The 17,563-nt window shown below is 41.3% G+C and overlaps 1 protein-coding gene across 1 annotated transcript in view; it reads right to left on the reverse strand.

The window, feature by feature from the left end:
- WASF2 (WASP family member 2) overlaps window positions 1–17,244 on the reverse strand; it is a 75,707-nt gene extending 58,463 nt beyond the window's left edge. The window contains 1 exon segment of the mRNA NM_001258444.1: window positions 17,061–17,244. The gene's annotated coding sequence lies outside the window, so the exon portion shown is untranslated.
- Window positions 17,245–17,563: the final 319 nt, after the last annotated feature.

The following is a 17,563-nucleotide window of genomic DNA, read 5'->3' on the forward strand; positions in this document are numbered from 1 at the left end:
CCAACCTAGCTGAAGTATCCATCATTATGTGAACTTCTACAATAGCACTCTGCTACTGACCTCAATCAATTCCTGCCCCCAAACAATCCTTTTTTTTTTTTTTTTTTTGGCTTTTTAGGGCCGCACTTGCAGCCTATGGAGGTTCCCAAGCTAGGGGTCGAATCAGAGCTACAGCTACAAGCCCACACCACAGCCACAGCAACACAGGATCCAAGCCATGTCTGTGACCTACACCACAGCTCACCGCCATGCCGGATCCTTAACCCCCTGAGGAGGGCCAGGGATTAAACCCGAACTCTCATGGATCCTAGTCAGGTGCATTAACCGCTGAGCCACGAAAGGAACTCCGATTTTTTTTTTTTTTTGTAGCAACTGGATTAAGCTTTTAAAAATGGAAATCATGGAGTTCCTGCTGTGGTGAAACAGGACTGGCGGTGCATTTACCTATGGATATTTAATGATACTGGGGTGTGACAATGCTAATATAACCATGTTCCAACAGGGGAAATACTTGTATTTTAGAGATATATGCTGAAATATTTATAGTTGAAATGAAGTCTGGGATCTGTTTCAAAAATAACACTAACAGGAGTTCCCTGATGGTCTAGTGGTTAAGGATCCAGTGTTGTCACTGCTGTGGTGAGGGTTACAGCTGTGGTGAGGGTTCAATCCCTGGCCCGGAAACATCCTCGTGCCAAGGGCACAGCCAGAAATTTAAAAATTAAAGAATAAAAAATAAAAAGCTCCAAGGGAAGAGTTCCCGTCATGGCTCAGCAGAAACAAATCTGACTAGTATCCATGAGGATGCAGGTTTGATCCCTGTCCTGAGTGGGTTAAGGATCCAGCATTGCCTTGAGCTGTGATGTAGGTTGCAGATGCAGCTCATACCTGGCGTTGCTGTGGCTATGGTGTAGGCCGGCAGCAACAGATCCGATTAGACCCTTAGCCTGGGAACTCCGTATGCCATGGATGTGGCCCTAAAATGAAAAAATAAAAAAAATAAATGAAATAAAGATTAAAAAGCTCTGCAGGGATGAAACATCAAAAAAAATTCAATGGAAAACAAATTATCTTTCCAACAAATGGTCCTGGAACAACTGGATACTCACATGCAAAAGAATAAAGTTGAACCCCGACCTAATACCACACCAAAAATTAATTCAAAACGGATTGAAGGGGAGTTCCCGTTGTGGCGTGGTGGTTAACGTATCTGACTAGGAACCATAAGGTTGCGGGTTCAATTCCTGGCCTCACTCAGTGGGTTAAGGATCCAGCGTTGCTGTGAGCTGTGGTGTAGGCTGCAGACACGGCTTGGATCCCGAGTTGCTGTGGCTCTGGCGTAGGTCAGTGGCTGCGGCTCCGATTCAACCCCTAGCCTGGGAACCTCCATATGCCATGAGAGCGGCCCAAGAAATAGCAAAAAGACAAAAAAAAAAAAAAAAAAAAAAAAAAAAAGATCGAAGGCTTAAATACAAGATCCAAAAGTATAAAACTCTTAGAAGAAAACATGGGGATAAATCTTTGCAATACTGGATTAGGCAACAGTTTCTTAGATATGACACCTAAATGTACAAACCACCAAAGATAAGGTAGATAAATTGTCCTTCATCAAAATTAAGACCTTTAGCACTTTGGAGTTCCTGTTGTGGTGCAGTGGAAACAAATCTGACTAGGAACCATGGGGTTGCAGTTCAATCCCTGGCCTCGCTCAGTGGGTTAAGGATCCAGCATTGCTGTGGGCTGTGGTGTAGGTTGCAGATGCAGCTCGGATCCTGAGTTGCCGTGGCTCTGGTGTAGGCTGGCGGCTATAGCTCCGATTCAACCCCTAGCCTGGGAATCTCCACATGCCGCGGGAGCAGCCCTAGAAATGGCAAAAAAGACAAAAAAAAATAAAAGAAATATAATACTTGCTTATCATATCTGACAAGAGACTTGTATCCAGAATATATTTAAAAACAAAACAAAACAAAACAATTACAACCCAAAAATAAAAGGATGAATGACTCAATTTAACAATGGGTAAAACTCAATAGCAAAAAAACCAACAACCAGGTAGTTCCTGTTGTGGTGCAGCAGAAATGAATCTGGCTAGGAACCAGGAGGTTGCAGGTTCAATCCCTGGTCTTGCTTAGTGGGTTAAGGATCTGGCGTTGCCGTGAGCTATGGTGTAGGTCGAAGCCAGTTCAGATCCTGCGTTGCTGTGGCTGTGGTGTAGGCCGGCAGCTGTAGCTCCAATTCGACCCTTAGCCCAGGAACCTCCATATGCTGCAGGTGCGGCCCCAAAAAGCAAAAAAAAAAAAAAAAAAAAAAGCCAACAACCCAATAGAAAAATAGTCAAAAGACCTTAATAGACATTTTTCCAAAGAAGATATACAGATAGCCAACAGGCACATGAAAAAATGCTCAACATCCCTAATTATTAGAGAAATGCAAATCAAAACTACTATGAGGTAGTCATATCAGTCAGAATGGCCATCATTAATAAGTCCATAAATTAACAAATGCTGGAGGGAGTGTAGAGAAAAGGGAAGCCTCCTGCACTGTTGGTGGGAATGTAAGCTGATACAACCACTATGGAAAACAGTATGGAGGTATCTCAGAAAACTAAATATAGAACTACCATATGACGCAGCAATCCCACTCTTGGGCTTACATCCAGACAAAACTTTCCTTTAAAAAGATACACGCACCTATATGTTCACTGCAGCACGTTTCACAATAGCCAAGACATGGAAACAACCTAAAATGCCCATTGACAGATGAATGGATTCAGAAGATGTGGTATATATACACAATGGAATACTACTCAGCTATTAAAAAGAACAAAATAATGCCATTTGCAGCAACATGGATGGAACTAGAGACTCTTGTACTAAGTCAGTCAAATACCACAAGAGATCATTTATATCTGGAATCTAATATATGGCACAAATCAACTTTTCCACAGAAAAGAAAATCATGGACATGGAGAATAGACTTGTGGTTGCCAAGGGGTAGGAAGAGGGAGTGGGATGAACTGGGAATTTGGGGTTAATAGATGCAAACTATTGCCTTTGGAGTGGATAAGCAACGAGATCCTACCGTATAGCACTGGGAACTATATCTAGTCACTTTTGATGGAGTATGATAATGTGAGAAAAAGGAATGTATATATGTATGTGTGACTGGGTCACCTTGCTGTACAGTAGAAAGTTGACACTGTAAACCAGCTATAAAGGAAAAAAATAAAAATCATTAAATTAAAAAAAAAATGGGTAAAACAGGGAGTTCCCGTCGTGGTGCAACAGAAACGAATCCAACTAGGCACTATGAGGTTACAGGGTCAATCCCTGGCCTTGCTCAGTGGGTTGAGGATCAGGCATTGCCGTGAGCTGTGGTATAGGTCACAGAAATGGCTCAGATCCTGCGTTGCTGTGGCTGTGGTATAGGCTGGGAGCTGTAGCTCAGATTAGACCCCTAGCCTGGGAACTTCCATATGTGGTGGGTATGGACCTAAAAATAGCCAAAAAAAAAAAAAAAAAAGAATGGGTAAAACAGGGAAACAGGGAGTTCTCTTGTTTATCTGTTTTGCTTTGTTTTCTGTTTTTTAGGGCTGCACCCACGGCACATGGAAGTTCCCTGCCTAGGGGTCAAATTGGAGCTATAGCCGCCAGCCTATGCCACAGCAGCACTGGATCTGAGCCATGTCTGTGACCTACACCACAGCTCAGGGCAACGCCGTATCCTTAACCTGATGAGTGAGGCCAGGGATTGAACCTGGGTCTTCATGGATACTAGTCAGATTTGTTTCCACTGAGCCACAATGGGAACTTCCCAGAGTTCTCTTGTGGTGCAGCAGGTTAAGGATCTGACCCTGTTACTGCAGCGGCTTGGGTCGCTGCTGTGGCATGGGTTCAATCCCTGGCCCAGGAACTTCCACATGCTTCATGTATGGCCAAAAAAAATAAAAAGAATGGGTAGAACATTTAAATACTGACGTTCTCCAAAGAAGATATAGCCAACAAACACATGAAACTGTGCTCAACATAATTAGTCATAAGGGAAGTGTAAATCAAAACAGGAGATGGAGGGGATAAATTGGGAGTTTGTAATCAGCAGATACAAACTACTGTATGTAAAAGATAAACAATGAGGTCCTACTGTATAGCACAGGGAACTATATTCAATATCATGTAATAAACTATTAAGGAAAAGAATCTGAAAAAGAATACATATATATCACTGCTGCACACCAAACACTAACAACATTGTAAATCGACAATACTTTGAAAAAAAAAAAAAAAAAACCCACAAGGTATCATTTCACACCCACTAGGATGGCTATAATCAAAAAAACAGATAAGAAATATTGGTGAGGGTATGGAAAAACTGGAGCCATTCCACTGCTGTGGAAAGGTAAAATGTACATCCACTCTGGCAGTCTGGCTGTTCCTCAAACATTGTTATCATATGACCCTGCAAATCCACTCATAGTTATATACACAGAAGAAACGAGAACATCTGTCCACATTAAAAAATCTGTACATGGGAGTTCCCGTTTTGGTGCAGTCATTAATGAATCCGACTAGGAACCATGAGGTTGCTGGTTCGATCCCTGGCCTTGCTCAGTGGGTTAAGGATCCAGCGTTGCCGTGAGCTGTGGTGTAGGTCAAAGACGCAGCTTGGATCCCACATTGCTGTGGCTGTGGCACAGGCCAGCAGCTGCAGCTCTGATTTGACCCCTAGCCTGGGAACTTCCATATGCTGTAGGTTTGGCCCTAGAAAAGCAAAAAAAAAAAAAAAAAAAGGGTTTTAGGAGCTCCCTGGTGGCTCAGTGGGTTAAGGTTAAGGATCAGGTGTTGTCACTGCTGTGGCTCCGGTCACTGCTGCGGCATGGGTTTGACCCCTGGCCTGAGAACTTCCCCTGGTCCACAGCCAAAACAAAATAAAACAAAAAACAAAATGAACCTCCTTATCAATCATACATAACTTTGAAACACCTTTGTCCTTATAGTTCTCTCTACCTTGGAAATAAATCTCTTTCTTCATCTCTTCATTTGGCTTGTTTATCTTCATTCTTCAGTTTATTATCTTCTCAGAAAAGCCTCTCATGACCAGCTCTAAGTTCCTTCATCATCTCTACTACAGCACCCTATTTTATTCTCTTCCTAATATATCGTAATCTTTCAATATTTCATTTGTTTGATTCTTATCTGTCCAAGCCTCCTTAAACCACATGAAAATGGGGGCCTTGCTTCTCATAGTCACTGAGTTGTATTCTTTGTACTTGGCACATAATAGGTACTCAAAAATTATGTGTTGAGGGAGTTCCTGTCGTGGCTCAGTGGTTAACGAATTCGACTAGGAACCATGAGGTTGTGGGTTCGATCCCTGGCCTTGCTCAGTGAGTTGAGGATCCAGCATTGCTGTGAGCTGTGGTGTAGGTCACAGACGTGGCTCGGATCCCGCATTGCTGTGGCTCTGATGTAGGCCAGTGGCTACAGCTCCGATTCAACCCCTAGCCTGGGAACCTCCATATGAGGGTGCGGCCTCAGAAAAAGCAAAAAGACCAAAAAAAAAAAAAAAAAATATGTGTTGAATGTTAAACTAGTAACTCAATACCGGGCATTATCTTATTGTTGAACATTTAATATACTAAAGCCTTACAGAGAACCTACCGCTTCCAAGGCTTCAGGTAACACACATGCATATCTGAAGTGAGAGGATACACAATATAATGTAAATTAAATAGAATTAAAATTAAAAAAAATTCTTCTAAAGGCTACTGAAAATAGCAAATACATACGAATGAAGAAGACTAATTTTTTCCCCCAGAGAATTCATTTAGAAACAGAAGTTAGAGTGTTCTGATATAGTACCTTCTCTAGATAAAGATATATAAACAAAGGGGTCCCCCAGGGAAACCTATAACAAGTAACATTTTTAGAAATTATATAGAAAAAACTATCTAGTGAAATCTTAGTTTGCAGACGACTCTAAAGTAGTAGCCAGAAGTATGACAGTAGAAAGTTGTGTGTTGAGAAATGCAGAAAATAGCTTCCATGTAGACAAAAATAAGGTAATTTAGTAATGGAAAAATAGTCCAAACTATAATTATGAGATGAGCTCTAAAGCTACCTTTACAATACACAAAAAGGGGGGGGGGGTCTCAGAGTCCCTGAACTCATTCTGAATACAGCTACAAAAAGGCAACAAAATGCTGCCTGTTATTACCAAAGCTTTGGAAATGCAGAACACATTATCCTGCCCTTGTACAAACCAAAGTGTATCTGTACCTAGAATAGAATGTGCAGTTGTGGTTATCCTAGCACAAAAAAAGTAAAATAGATAGAGAAGGCCTAGAAAGCTATCCCCAAAGACCAAAGGATAGAGAAGCTTATATATGCATACAGATTTGTTTTAAATATAGCTATAGATACATGAAGGACACATTAGTATGAAACAAAGAGGGTGTGAAATGGTAGCTACTGAATCAAATCTTAGAAGGTATAAAGCAGTTAGAAGTCTAAGGAAACAAAGTATATTTTTAAAAATTTAGCAGTTTCAGAATCAGAAAGACAAGTTTTAAGTCAAAAAAGAGAGGAAGGGAAGGGCAAGGCAAGGCAAGGCAAGGCAAGGAAGTGAAGGAATTGAATTCTTGTCCCAGCAGGCTTAGCTGTGTGACAGTGGGCATGTTACTAAATTTCTTCAAGCCTCACTTTTCTCACCTGTAAATAACTAATTTGAAGGATTGCTGTGAAATGGAGATATGCACACTGCCTAGCACATGGTGTATACTTACTATCCAGCAGCTATTGCTTTTATTAGGACTAATAAAAAGTAATAGTTTACTACTCAATACAGTAATATAAAGTAATAAAACTCATTACTCAGATGGGAAGTACAGAATGTAAGGAAAAATAATTCAAAGATAGTCTAAATAAACTCATAGGCAACATTTCTATAAGAACCACCTTCCGAAAAAAAATTATAAATTTTGGACACTATAGCCCTAATTTTTTTTTTTTTTTAGAGCCACACTTGCAGCATATGGAGATTCCCAGGCTAGGGGTCGAATCGGAGCTACAGCTGCTGGCCTACATACTCCACAGCCACAGCAATTCAGGATCCCAGTCACATCTGTGATCTATACCACAGCTCACAGCAACACCGGATCCTTAACCCACTGAATGAGGCCAGGGATTGAACCTGCGTCTTCGTGAATGCTAGTCAGATTGATTTCCGCTAAGCCAGGACAGGAACTCCAACACAGCCGTAAATTTTGAAGGTGACATTTTCATCCCTTTCCCACAAGCAGAAGAATTCTGGGCTAGAGAGGTGATGTATCCAACCAAACATGCCATTCATTGTCTTAATTTACAACAACAATAGTTAACATTATTTGAGCAATAGTCTAAGTAATGATGTCATTTAATCCTTCCAAAATCCTTTGAGATATGCTCCTTATTTTACAGTGACATTAGACAGGTCCTCATCTTTACAGATGAGAAAACTGAAGCTAAGAGAGTCATTGCCCAAGGCTACATACAGAGCTAGTAAGTGGAGGAGCCTACATTTGAAATCAGATGGACTCACCCCAAAATCTATACCCATAATCACAGAACTATACCGCCTCTTACTCCGTAAGAAATGTTGGGTGTTGGGTATGTAAGAATGACATGAGTGATGAAGCAGTGTACAGTAAGTATTCAAAAGGTTGCTTGATGAGTTCAGCCCAGTCAAGATCATTGCCAGCTGGATACTTAGATTTAGGGTGGTCACAAGCATCAACAGTGAATTAACAGGAACTGATTAATGAGGATGTGACAAACCTAATACAAGGAGGGAAGCCTAAAAATCCCTAAACTGTGGTCTCAGCTATGGTAAACAAAGTGCAGAGGAAGAGGAAAATATATGAAAATGCTAACTAGTATGGAACACCTGCTGTGGCTCAGTGGGTTAAGAACCCTAGCAGTATCCATGAAAATGCAGGTTTGATCCCTGGCCTCAATTAGTGGGTTAAGGATCTGGTGTTGCTGTGGCTATGGTGTAGGCCAGCAGCTATTTCAACCCCTAGCCTGGGAACTTCCATATATGGCCATAAAAAAAAAAATTATTAAAATAAAAAAATAAATTTAAAAAAATGCTAACGAGTGGGATTATGGGTGGTTCTTATTTTCTGCTTCATATCTTTTGAATTTGGCTTTTTTTTTTTCTTTAAACAAAGAGCACTCATTACTTTCATAATTGGAAAAAGGTAGAAATAAAACAAATCTGAGTAAACTTTTTTTTTTTTAATCTTTTTAGGGCAGCACCCACAGCATATGCAGGTTCCCAGGCTAGAGGTCGAATCAGAGTTGTAGCCGCTAGCCTACATCACAGCCACAGCAACTCGGGATCCGAGCTACATCTGTGACCTACACCACAGCTCACGGCAATGCTGGATCCTTAACCTACTGAAAGAGGCCAGGGATTGAACCTGCATCCTCATGGTGGCTATTCAGATTCGCTTCCACTGAGCCATGACTAGAACTCCGAAAACTCTCATTCTTTATTCACTTCTGATGTGTAATTTGTTGCAATGAACATGTATTACTTTTGCAATTTCAAAAAGATTTTAAAAACAAATAGTCTAGTATATTAGAAAAAGGGACATGTAAGTAACAAGGCAGGTGGGAAAGGATGTGATGTTAGAATAAAGAAATCAGGAACTGCAGTTTGTTGGAAAGAGCTCTAAATATGCCCCAAAGGACTTGGGTTTATACTGATATACACATCAATGTAGATAAATCTCAAAAACTTTATGTTGAACAGAAGAATTCACACACAAGAGTGCATACTGTAAGAGTCAAGAACAGAAGGAAAATTAATATATGAGGATAGAAATCACAATAGTGGTTGCCTATAAGATAGTAGGGACTGACCGGAAGGGAGGAGGAGGAAACTTGGGAGGGTTATGGAAATGTTCTCTCTCTTGATTGGGGGTATTGGTCACACAAATGTTTACACTTGACAAAACTCATCTAATTATATATTTGCATTTCTATGCATTTCACTGTATGTAAATTTTACCCTTAAAAAAATCTCATAAAAAAAAGACAGGGTTCAATCTCAAATCTGTTATTAGTTGAGTAACGAGAACTCCCACTGTGGCAAAACGAGATCAGGAGCATTTGGGGAACGCTGGGACAGGGGTTCCGATCCCCGGCTCGGCACAGTGGGTTAAGGATCTGGCATTGCTGCAGCTGCAGCTCCGATCTGATCCCTGGCCTGGAAGCTCCATGTGCCATGGAGCAGCAAAAAAAAGGAAAAAGGGGATAAAGTTGGCCTTATTCTTCTCATGATTCCACAGATGGCTTTGTTACCAGGGACACTAATCTTCAGAGACTATCAGTATTCTACAAAGGGAAATTTACTTATAGTCCTCAATTGTGAATGGAAGGGAACATCAGCGGCATGACCTAAGACCTTCTCCTACACAGTTGAAAACAATTTCTCAGTATATGATTTGAGAAAAGCTTTCTAGACTGAGTACTTGCTAGAACAATAGCATAATCAGGGGAGAAAAAGGTCTCAATTCTAAATACGTGACAGTAAAAGAACTGCTCATTACTTCACTATGTCAATTACAAAGTTTAGATGTCCCTGTAAGCTATGTCACAAATATGTGTGTATGTATGAATGTGTTCATACGTACACACATATTCACTCAAATTGGAACTGAGTTGAACCACTGCTTCTTCCCAAAAGGGCCTCTATAGTCTAAAAATAAGAAACAATTGTGTTCAACTGGAATTAATCTTACAACTAAGAGAGTATGTCTCAGACGTTTTTGTATTTTACCTGAAAAGAAAAACAGCCTGAAAAGTAATATCACAGGCAAAGTTCAATAGTCTCTCCCATCAATCTCAACCTGTTTTTATTAGTATATAGAAATCATGATGAAGACCAAGTTTTTCTGACATACTTCTATATCTGAACATTATTTCCTCTGCAAGCATTCAACAATCCTTGTTTCTATTCTTCTCTTTTCTAATTCAATTCTGTTTGGTTTCTAAGTTAAGAAGTGTGCTTCATTTGCATAAATGGTAACTATTCTGAGATACCATTCATAACTATACATTTGAATTCTCTAGAGTACTATTCATAACTTCAAATGGAACAGGAAAAAAAGCACTCATTCAACTTCACTTTAATGGTGACTAAGACATGAATGATTATATTGCAGCAGGTTGGCCAAAGGAGTGAAATTCCCCAGTGTTACTACTAACTTGTCACTATTTTATGAATGCCCAAAGGACAACTGCCTTGACCAATCTTCCTCTCAGGAAAAATACTGACCTTAGAAAAACATGCCCATTAGATAAGCATGTTTTTTAGAGTTATAAAGTATCTAAGGATATTAACAGATACAATATATCTTAGCTATGAAGCCCAAAATTTAGCAAAGAATCCTAACAAGTCCTGGCAAATTCTCTATAAAACCAATGCTGGTTATTCTTTGGATGTTAAACTTTTCAGTTATTAGCTTTTCTGAGAAACAGTCTTTTATTTAAGGTAGTAATATTCTAATAGTTCTTTACTCCATCTAATCAGTGGCAGAAACAATTTACATAAATCTACATAAATAATTTAGCTGTCTGTACTGCTCTAATACAGTTAAACCAAATAAAATTTGAACAGAATAGTATACATGTAGGTGTAACTTGGTCCCCATGTTGTACAGCAGGAAAAAAAAAATTAAAATAAATTTGAACAGAATAAAAATAATGGGGCTATTTTAAGGCTGTCATCTCCTGATTTCTCTCATTTTTCTTTCTTATCTAAAAGTCAGAAACAAGATCCTATATAACCAGACAGAAGCCATGAAAGGATAGCACACACTGAGGACATCTATACTCACTTCCATGACCCCACTATCCCTACTCTTGACATCGTTTTCAACAGGGGGCAATTTTGCTCCCTAAGGGACATCTGACAATATCTGGATACTTTTTTTTTTTCTTTTTAGGGCCACACCGACAGCATATGGAAGTTTCCAGGCTAGGGGTTGAATCAGAGCTACAGCTACAGGCATACAACAGCCACACCAACACCAGATCCAAGCTGTATCTGCGACCTACACTGCAGCTCACAGCAACGCCGGATCCTTAACCCACTGAGCAAGGCCAAGGATGGAACTCTCATCCTCATGGATACTACTCAACTTCTTAACCTGCTGAGCCACAACAGGAACTCCTTTGGAGACATTTCTGGTTGTCACAAAACGGGGGGGGGGGGGGGTGCAGATTTACAAGGCAGTGGGTAAAGACTAGGGATGCTGCTAAATATCCTTCAATGCACAGTACAGACTATCACAATACAGGGTTTTATCTGGCTCAAAATGTCAACAGTACCAAGGATGAGAAACCCCTCCACAGGGACCAAGAAAGCCCTACCTCTCAATAAATGTTTGCTGATCAGAACAGAAAAGGAAAGACCATGAATTGGAAGAAAGAAAAGCCTACAAGAATGAAAGACAGAGATCTGACTTAAACATTGCTAAAATCTATTAAGCCTTTATTGTATGTTGCACACCAGACATACAAAAATGAACAGTACATGAGTTCTTTGTGTGTGGCATAGCGGATTAAGAATCTGGCATTGTCATGCTGTTGTACGGGTTCAATCCCCAGCCCAGGAACTTCCACATGCCACACACATGGAAGGAAGGAAGGGAAAAGAATAATACAATCCAGCCCTTATAGAGCTCATCATCAGGTAGGAGAAAGCTTTATTTAGCATTTGTCTGATATCTGACAAATGCTTTAATGAAGGAGAAAGCATAAAAAGGAGTCACTCGACTTTTCCTAGGAATGATTCACAAATTAGATGGCATCTTAGCTCAGTTCTGAAGGATGAGTAAAAAGTACCTTATTTTACAGCTTATATGCCTCTTTCCAAAGAGCTATCTCATATCTTAAGTCAACAGAAACTATGGAACACCAATTATGTTCCATACATTGTGTTACGTGTTGAAGACACAGTCAAATTACAACTTTCCACTTCTTCCCTTGGCATCATTGGTGTCCACCAGCCTACCTCCCTGTCACAAATCCCCAACAATTCTTTCATTTAGCAATTCTCTTAGTTGTCAGTAAGGCTTAAACAAGACTTTCAGTTGCCTGTTGACAAGACTGTATCTAATCTTTCCTAGATCACAAAATCAGGGTGATGATGCTGGCAGAGTAACTAGCAATGAATTGACTATGGGTCCAGATCTGCCTTTTGTTGGATGTGTTTTGGTATCTTGGAAAGTTACTTTACGAAAAAATTTGGGTTCTCTTCCACACTACCCAATTCACTCCAGGACCAATAGCAAATTAATCAACATTTACTGAACACCTACACTGTGCTCACATCAATGGTTCTCAACCCTGGTTGTTTACGGACATCAGAGCTCCCAAGTATAATTTATTTTTTAATGGTAAATTCTGATTTAAGACAAGTTTGCTGCCCTGGCCTTTAGGCTTTACAGAATACAAAGAAGCATAAGACAAGTTTCTGGTTAGAAAAGCTTATCCACAGTCACAAAGAGTAACTTGTAACAGAATGTTTGTTCACTAATTTGTAATCCTTCTGCAATATTATCAGTGTTTATGAAATAGGAGAAACTGAGGTAACCTGGATAACAACTGTTCTTATTCCCTAGTCCAATCAAACACCAACTGCACCTGTAACTCCTGATACACTGTTCCACAGCCCTTCTATCTCCCAGTGAAAGTACCATTCTCAGGAACTATGGCGACACCCCATGTAGGAGGATGAATTGAGACCCTCAAACCAGGTGGCTGTCCTAACGGCCAGAATCTCTCAAATTCAAACTGTCATGGGCCTTCTTTTAAAGAGAAGAAATAATTATTTAACCTCCAACAATACCAGTCCACCTCAGTCTACAGTTGAAGTGTCCAAGAAAAGTAAAGAGTAGACTGAATGTTTATAAATTTGCTTCTAGAGGTCCTTGGCCATTTAAAGAAATCAAATTCATAAGGCTGGTAAAATCTAGTTTTTCATACGGCATACACTTGAAATAAAAAATACCTTAAATTAAATACTCTATATGTATGTATGTATCTTACCAAAAGGCATAATAAATTAAAAATGTTTTAATTTTGGAGTTCCCATTGTAGCTCAGCAAGTTAAGAACCCAACCCTCTATGAGGACTTGGATTTGATCCCTGGACTCACTCAGTGGTTTAAGGATCCAGTGTTGCCGCAAGCAGCATAGGACACAGATGCAGCTAAGATCTGGTGTGGCTGTGGCTGTGGCTGTGGCATGAGTCTCAGCTGCAGCTCCGATACAACCCCTAGCCCAGGAACTTCCATATGCCACAGGTGCAGCCGTAAAGAAAAAAAATCTGACATAAATCCCATCCACAGCAATGACCTCATACCAAAGAGCAACTTAAAGAAACATCAGCTTTAAATTCTGCAAACATGAAGAGCCTCACCTGATTAGTCGTTCTCTGAATTATATGGAAAAAGGAACAATTCTCTTAATTGCTATACAAAAACTGCTGAGCAAAAGACCACATAAGGAGTTCCTGTCGTGGTACAGCGGAAATGAATCCGACTGGGAACCATGAGGTTGAGGGTTCAATCCCTGGCTTCACTCAGTGGGTTGAGGATCCAGCGTTGCTGTGAGCTATGGTGTAGGTCACAGACGAGGCTTGGATCTGGCATGGCTGTGGAATAGGCCATTGGCTACAGCTCTGATTCAACCCCTAGCCTGGGAACCTTCATGTGCTGCAGGTGCGGCCCTGAAAGACAAAAAGACCAATAAATAAATAAATAAATAATTTTTTTTTTTTTAAAGAGAGCAAGGTGTCATTCAAACATCTAAAATAGGGACCAATGATGGTATTAAAAGGTAAAATTAGGTACTTACGGAAAAATGCATATTGGCATAATCAGAATAAGGCTGTCACATGAGTAGTTCTCTTGTGTGACAGTGGGTTAAGGATCCAGCATTTTCAATGCAGGGGCTTGGATCGCTGCTGTGGCGTGGGTTTGATCCCTGGCCAGGGAACTTACACCTGTCTCAGGTGCAGCCAAAATACAACAAGACTGTCACATGAAACAAAAGAAGAAAAGTGTCTTCTGATACTATTTTTAGGACTGATGACTCAAATAGAGCTTGGTTTACAAAATCTGTCCTTGTTCTTGTCATTGTATGTTTCACCCATAAAAGTCCGGAATCCCTTAATTTCAATTCCAAAATCCAAAGGGCTATAAAAAAGTTTCTCATTATTTATTTGGTGACAAATCCTGATGTGAAATGACATGAGGCTATTTATGGTTTTTACTGCAGTTCCTGTGAACAGTCTGACATTTTACTGCAGAAATAATAATGCAGCTGCTGCCCTACACCTCTCTGGGATATTAGATGACATATAGAACATGCACCATACTCCTTTTCTAAAATCCAAAAAATTCTCAATTCAGAAGCACATTTGGCCTCAAGAACTTTTTTATTTTGATCCCAAGGTACTGTAGGCTGGTACAGTAATTAAGATTAAATCTTATACAGAAAATATAACTAATACAGAGACTGAATGGGTAGATTTTCACAAGCAATAAATTCAATGTCTTAACTATTAACACAGACAATCCCATAAAAATAAAGCATTATAAAGACTTCTAACAAATGTCAAAAACCGAACACACCATTACATGTTTTTCAAGTGATGGTGATATCTGCATCATCCAATACCTAGATCAATTCCTCTTAGGTTGAAATCCACTCATTTTGTTGTTGTTGCCTTTTTATGGCCTCACCCAAGGCATATGGAAGTTCAGGCTAGGGGTTGAATTGGAGCTGTAGCTGCTGACCCACACCACAGCCACAGCAACATGGGATCCGAGTCGCGTCTGCAACCTACACCACAGCTCACGGCAACATCGGATCCTTAACCCACTGAGAGAGGCCAGGGATTGAACCTGCGTCCTCGTGGATACTAGTCAGGTTCATTACAGCTGAGCCACAGGGGAACTCCTGCAATTCACTAATTTAAATCAGTTTTTTAAAAAAAGAAACCCAAAGACCACAACTGGTAATTATGTTGAGAAAAAGAATCATCTACTGATAAGTAACGTATTCACTAAGGTGTTCTGATTTTTTTTCATTAAATCAGACGGTTTAAGATTTAAAATTCTTTCATTCTAGAATACAACTTCTGAACATTGAACAAATTACAATTGACTTTTTCCATGAAAGCAGAGCCTCAGACGGGACAGTAACAGGGACAGTCTAAAGGTATTTCAACGGGAAGAGGAGTTTCAGAGTTCTTTCCTTCCTTCCTCCTTCAGTTGCTGCTTTTCTGGTTTTAGAATTTCAAACAAAGAAATACATATTGGCTCCACTGCTAAGAAACGCCCTCTTTCTCAGCAACTTCCTCTTCCAATTTTCTTCCCTACCACTGACATATGAGTACAATACACACTGCCGTCCTACCATTTTGATTAACCAAAAGCTCTGAGGCTTGGAAAAATTTCGGGCTGCAATTTATAGTACCCACTCTAGGTCCACAATTTTCATCATCTAGAAGTCAAATAACAGGAAGCACAAATAAAGGAGCATTTCACTTAATCAAGAGTCCGGCTACTGAAACTTTCACCCTGGCAATCAAAAGAAATTTGCACTAACAAATACGGAATTTCATCCATCCCAGGAAAACTTGGCCTTTTTGGGGAAAAGAAAAAGTTACTAGCCTGGCATCAACTCTGAATTGAGAATCAAGTCTATGCACCAATAGTTGGTGAACTTTCTTGTACAGGCCACACAGCAAGGATTCAAACTGAGTTTGCTGAGGTTCTGACACACTTCAATGTGACTTTTACAATTTAGAAATGGTCCTTTTCAACTCACAGGCTGAACAAAGGGTTACAATTTACTGTCTAGAGATCAAGACCCAGCCTGTCCCCATGCCAGAATTCAAGTAACTCAACTATACTTCAGTAAAATGAATTTTTTTTTCAAAAGTCAGTTCAAGTGTCTAGGACCCGACCTCTCCCCCAATGTGTGACAAAGCAAACTTCCTTTAAGTGGACAGTGAATTCTCCCTGGCTCAATGATTCTCAAAGGAAACACCTTCGTGTTGGTAAGCATTGCACTTTACTGTGTGACCTTGGGCAAGTTACTTAACTCCTCTGAAATTTAAGTTTCCTTATGTGCAAATTCTCAAGGGTAGCTGTAAAAATTAAATAAGAACATATGCCTAAACCAGGTATGACACATAGTAGGAGCACCATAAATGTTCCCCTTCCTCCTCCTAGTCCACCTGAACTCTTTTGGGCCTAAATTTCAATCAAAACCCCAAGAGGCTCCAAGGATTCCTTCCTCTTCTGTCTCTATGGAGACCTATATAAAACTTCCCCATCTCAAAGGCTCTAGGATCCTGGAGGACCAAGACAAGCACACTCCACCCCACTATAATCTGGGTTTACCCAGACCCTTCCTGGATGGGCCCCCGGAGCCAACTCTTCTCCTTACTCTGCAGACCATCCTGTAGACAGACAGACAGACAGACACACACACACACACACACACACCTCCCTGCCACTCTGCAACTTAGGCCTAAAATCTCAAAAAGCACCTCAGTGCCTTCAGGGCCCTGAGATGGAAACTGAGGCTCCACCTGGGGAAGAACTTGCCCAATATCTCGGACAATGTCTGGGATCCAACTCTTGCACATCTGCCTGCAAAGGCTTCGCTTTACAAATGGGGGAAATGAGGCCCAGAGAGGGAAGTGACTTGCCCAAGGTCATACAACGAGTTGGTGGCAGAGCCAAGTCAGCTTGGGGCACTTCTCAGCTTCACAGGCCCCTCCAAGCCCACGAGGGGATCTCCGGGACACCTCCTCCTGGGGGAGGGAGGAGTGTACGGCAAGACACTACCCCGCGTTGCCGCTCCCCCGGCCTCTGCCGGTCCGCGACAGGAGGCGCGGCACCCACTCCCCCGAGACACAGAGCGGCTTGGGAGGGGCGGCCAGGTCGGCCCGGCGCCTCTGGGCCGGGCCCGCCCGCAGGGACTTGTTGCTCACCTTGTATCGTGCGGTCGCCCTCAGAGACGGAGGGGCTGGCCGGCCGCCTTTCTCTGCACGGGGTCTGCTCTCGCAGGCCGCCCCGCCGGCTGCCACACAGCCAGACCCCCCCCCTCAGCGCGCTACGCCCCCAGCCGCGATCACCCGGCACGCGTCCGCCATTACGCGATTCCCCGCCCTGGGATGCGGCCACACCCCGCCAACCGCCCTGATTGGTTCTCTGCCCCACCCGCCGGGGGCTTCCGGGTATTCCATTGGCCCGAGTGGAATGTCAGTTAAATAGCTACGCAAACGACGTACTCAATAGTACAGTCCCGGGAGCTCCACCCGAGCTACTTCCGCAATCGGAGTAAACAGCAAGGGGCAAACCAAATGAAGTGGGGGTGGATTTTAAACTTAAAAAAATTCCTAAATTCGAAGTAGGAGAGTCCCACCTAAGAAAATGTAAAACCTTGTAAAAGTGTATCAAATGGCTAATCCTCTTTGTTAGAGTTCAAAGAGCC

The sequence above is a fragment of the Sus scrofa genome, chromosome 6 (assembly GCF_054392235.1).
Source record: "Sus scrofa isolate SSC_HxYL_T2T_F1_AM1 chromosome 6, Sscrofa_HxYL_maternal_Yorkshire_Landrace_v2.0, whole genome shotgun sequence".
Lineage (NCBI taxonomy): Eukaryota > Metazoa > Chordata > Mammalia > Artiodactyla > Suidae > Sus > Sus scrofa.